This window comes from Schistocerca piceifrons, unplaced genomic scaffold (assembly GCF_021461385.2).
Source record: "Schistocerca piceifrons isolate TAMUIC-IGC-003096 unplaced genomic scaffold, iqSchPice1.1 HiC_scaffold_961, whole genome shotgun sequence".
Classification (NCBI taxonomy): Eukaryota; Metazoa; Arthropoda; class Insecta; order Orthoptera; family Acrididae; genus Schistocerca; species Schistocerca piceifrons.
The window spans coordinates 425001-430000 of NW_025729236.1; the positions used below are offsets into that span (position 1 = coordinate 425001).

Sequence of the window (5000 nt, forward strand, 5' to 3'; positions counted from 1 at the left end):
TTGCTCAATCTCGTGCGGCTAGAAGCCGCCTGTCCCTCTAAGAAGAAAAGTAATCGCTGACAGCACGAAGGATGTCACGCGACTAGTTAGCAGGCTAGAGTCTCGTTCGTTATCGGAATTAACCAGACAAATCGCTCCACCAACTAAGAACGGCCATGCACCACCACCCACCGAATCAAGAAAGAGCTATCAATCTGTCAATCCTTCCGGTGTCCGGGCCTGGTGAGGTTTCCCGTGTTGAGTCAAATTAAGCCGCAGGCTCCACTCCTGGTGGTGCCCTTCCGTCAATTCCTTTAAGTTTCAGCTTTGCAACCATACTTCCCCCGGAACCCAAAAGCTTTGGTTTCCCGGAGGCTGCCCGCCGAGTCATCGGAGGAACTGCGGCGGATCGCTGGCTGGCATCGTTTATGGTTAGAACTAGGGCGGTATCTGATCGCCTTCGAACCTCTAACTTTCGTTCTTGATTAATGAAAACATACTTGGCAAATGCTTTCGCTTCTGTTCGTCTTGCGACGATCCAAGAATTTCACCTCTAACGTCGCAATACGAATGCCCCCGCCTGTCCCTATTAATCATTACCTCGGGTTCCGAAAACCAACAAAATAGAACCGAGGTCCTATTCCATTATTCCATGCACACAGTATTCAGGCGGGCTTGCCTGCTTTAAGCACTCTAATTTGTTCAAAGTAAACGTGCCGGCCCACCGAGACACTCAATAAAGAGCACCCTGGTAGGATTTCAACGGGGTCCGCCTCGGGACGCACGAGCACGCACGAGGCGGTCGCACGCCTTCGGCTCGCCCCACCGGCAGGACGTCCCACGATACATGCCAGTTAAACACCGACGGGCGGTGAACCAACAGCGTGGGACACAAATCCAACTACGAGCTTTTTAACCGCAACAACTTTAATATACGCTATTGGAGCTGGAATTACCGCGGCTGCTGGCACCAGACTTGCCCTCCAATAGATACTCGTTAAAGGATTTAAAGTGTACTCATTCCGATTACGGGGCCTCGGATGAGTCCCGTATCGTTATTTTTCGTCACTACCTCCCCGTGCCGGGAGTGGGTAATTTGCGCGCCTGCTGCCTTCCTTGGATGTGGTAGCCGTTTCTCAGGCTCCCTCTCCGGAATCGAACCCTGATTCCCCGTTACCCGTTACAACCATGGTAGGCGCAGAACCTACCATCGACAGTTGATAAGGCAGACATTTGAAAGATGCGTCGCCGGTACGAGGACCGTGCGATCAGCCCAAAGTTATTCAGAGTCACCAAGGCAAACGGACCGGACGAGCCGACCGATTGGTTTTGATCTAATAAAAGCGTCCCTTCCATCTCTGGTCGGGACTCTGTTTGCATGTATTAGCTCTAGAATTACCACAGTTATCCAAGTAACGTGGGTACGATCTAAGGAACCATAACTGATTTAATGAGCCATTCGCGGTTTCACCTTAATGCGGCTTGTACTGAGACATGCATGGCTTAATCTTTGAGACAAGCATATGACTACTGGCAGGATCAACCAGGGAGCTGCGTCAACTAGAGCTGAGCAGCCGGCCGCCCGGGAGTGTGTCCCGGGGGCCCGCGCGAACACGCAAGCGTCCGCTCAATCATTCTGCAAACAGGAGGAGGCTGAGCTCCCCTGCACAATACACCTCGAAACCCTCTCAGGTCCCGGCGGCGCGCAGCGCCGTCCCAAGTACTTGGTCGGGTTCGAGAGAGGCGCAATCGCCCGGAGTTAGGCGAGTAGACGCTTTCGGTGCGACCACCCGTGCTCCCAACTGAGCTTGCCGCTGCCGACAGAGGCCCGGGAGCGTGCTGTCGTGGCATTGCCGGCGGGAGACAACACGCGCCACCTACGGTGACCGGCAGCTCCAACGCCAGCGCCACAGAAGGACAAAAGCCCCACTTGGGTGCCGAAGCGAACTCTCCCAGCACAGCGCACGCGCCAACACATCCGCACAGCTGCGATACAAACCACCAGCGAGAACCGCTGGGGCGACCGAGCAGCAGACGGCGTCGCGGCGCCGAGCGCCGGGCGGCGGCGCATCCTCAACGCACACAGTCCTCAATCGGACCAGCACACTGAAGATGTCCACCGCGCTTCGCACCGGGCCCGCGAGGACCTACTTTGGCCGCACGGCGCCGCGCGCAGGGTGCGCCGGCGCGCAGCTGCGACGCCTGCCGCGTCCGTCGGCCGGCGCGCCTGCCACTGGCCGCCCCCACCAGCCGGCTGTAGCGCGTGCGCCCACGCACCGCGCGGCCAGCACGCCGGGAGGCGCCCCCTCACCGGCCGGGGACGGTCCCACCCAGCCACCGCCGCGTATCGCTTCACACCCAGATGCCGTTCAGTTTCGTCGGCATGGTGGGTATCGCTGGAACAACCGGTTAGTACCTCAACCTACCGTCGCCATCACCGATTCACCCCTAGCGAGAACAACCGCACCACAACGGGTTACCATTTGTTCATTTGCGTAACTTCACCAGAAAACGTATGCGTCCATCGCCATTTGCAACTTCCACGATTATTGCATGCCTGTGTCAGGTGTCACACCACACTACGTCTGCCCACATACACGCAACAAAATGTGCACGCCTAGACAATACGTGGAAGGTGGCCCCCGTACGTATGCGATGTCCATTGCTCGAACGACTGTCAACCGGCCTCTGTAGCATGTCGCAGATATGGAACGCGGTGCACCATGCTATCACGGTGTGTGAGGAGAGACGACTAGGTCCGAATACATCAACAGACAGCTCATGCTGATCGCCATCCACGGCGTCCGTTCCTCCCACACGTCTCTATGGCGTACCACACTGCAATCCAGCTGTCATAGGGAGACGACACGTAGCTGCGTGCACAATATTTGCACTGTATGGTCCGCCGTTTTTGGGCGCAGTCGTTGTACGGTCACACATGTGCCACGATGTATCATTCAGTACATAAGGACGAATGTGCAGTACAGATTGTGGTTTACGCGTACGACATCAGCGGACAGTTGACACAGGCCGCACCACAACGTAGCCTGAGTACGTCGCATGCGAAGGGCATTGAACATGCAAACTTCTCACCAACCAGCTTGCGAAGGCAGGGGGCAAGGTGGGGACGTGGGGAGGTGTGGGGGGGGGGGCGCGGCATGTACGTCCTGCTGCCATCCACATTACAGTGTACAGCAGGAGCATGTGGAAAGTCAGCAAGACTTGCAAGGTGTTTAACATGAAGCGATACACAGGGGAGCGGGCAGTGCGAGTAGCGAACTATATTGCGAGGGTTGCGGGTGGGCAACACTACACTAATTGAACGAGTCGTATAACAATTACAGAGCAGGTTTAGGCGACAACGTGGGTTACGTTAGCGGACAACGTGGGTTACGTTAGCGGACAACGTGGGTTACGTTAGCGGACAACGTGGGTTACGTTAGCGGACAACGTGGGTTACGTTAGCGGACAACGTGGGTTACGTTAGCGGACAACGTGGGTTACGTTAGCGGACAACGTGGGTTACGTTAAGGCACAACATGGGTTAGGTTAAGGCACAACATGGGTTAGGTTAAGGCACAACATGGGTTAGGTTAAGGCACAACATGGGTTAGGTTAAGGCACAACATGGGTTAGGTTAAGGCACAACATGGGTTAGGTTAAGGCACAACATGGGTTAGGTTAAGGCACAACATGGGTTAGGTTAAGGCACAACATGGGTTAGGTTAAGGCACAACATGGGTTAGGTTAAGGCACAACATGGGTTAGGTTAAGGCACAACATGGGTTAGGTTAAGGCACAACATGGGTTAGGTTAAGGCACAACATGGGTTAGGTTAAGGCACAACATGGGTTAGGTTAAGGTACAACATGGGTTAGGTTAAGGTACAACATGGGTTAGGTTAAGGTACAACATAGGTTAGGTTAAGGTACAACATAGGTTAGGTTAAGGTACAACATAGGTTAGGTTAAGGTACAACATAGGTTAGGTTAAGGTACAACATAGGTTAGGTTAAGGTACAACATAGGTTAGGTTAAGGTACAACATAGGTTAGGTTAAGGTACAACATAGGTGAGGTTAAGGTACAACATAGGTTAGGTTAAGGTACAACATAGGTTAGGTTAAGGTACAACATAGGTTAGGTTAAGGTACAACATAGGTTAGGTTAAGGTACAACATAGGTTAGGTTAAGGTACAACATAGGTTAGGTTAAGGTACAACATAGGTTAGGTTAAGGTACAACATAGGTTAGGTTAAGGTACAACATAGGTTAGGTTAAGGTACAACATAGGTTAGGTTAAGGTACAACATAGGTTAGGTTCGGTTACACGTTGTTGTAAGGAAAGGTGTAGGGGGGGGGGGGCGGGGGCGGCAGGTTCGTTGATAGTGATTATAGTAAGTGAATGCTTGTGACATGATCAGATTTGTCACGTCAGGATGCACCTTTGGCTTATTAGAGGCGGCGCTCCAATTCTATGCTTGTGTCACACCTGTGTCTTTGAGTCATGTCATTGTTTGTGCGCTGTGACAGGAGGTACTATTGTGATGTTGGGTGCACCGTTGTATAGGACATGTGTGGGTGTTGGTGCCTTATCTGCGCAATGGTGGATGTCGAAAGGGTGGGATATTCTATTTTCCGCATGGACCTCCTGGTCTGGTTGTGATAGTGTGGATTGTGTAATGTGGCGGAGAGGATGCACTGGATGTTGTTCCATGCTGGTGCTTACGTATTGTATGTGCGCCTGTTAGAAGCAGAGAGTGGTGCGTGATCAGAGTGTCTGGCTGACGTGTGGTTCCCATTGTGGGCAGACTCTTTCAGCATGTATACGGACAGTTGTATATATTTTCTGTAGTTTGATGGCTCTGCATTGATTACTAATCAGCGCCGTGTGTACGGGTAATCTGGTTCCAGTCCAAAATGTTCCATCTGTGTACATTAGTGACAAAGACTCCCCCCATGCAGTGGGGCTCGGTCTGTTATAACTCTTCCGCGTAATATATTTGCGCCACGTTTTTGCGAC

General features: G+C 52.8%; 1 non-coding gene across 1 annotated transcript in view; it reads right to left on the reverse strand.

Annotated features, from left to right (window-relative positions):
- The window catches only part of LOC124774137, a 1909-nt gene extending 380 nt beyond the window's left edge, over positions 1-1529 (reverse strand). Inside the window, exon 1 of the ribosomal RNA XR_007015131.1 lies at positions 1-1529. This exon is cut by the window's left edge and continues 380 nt beyond it. This is a non-coding gene — a ribosomal RNA (small subunit ribosomal RNA).
- Positions 1530-5000: the final 3471 nt, after the last annotated feature.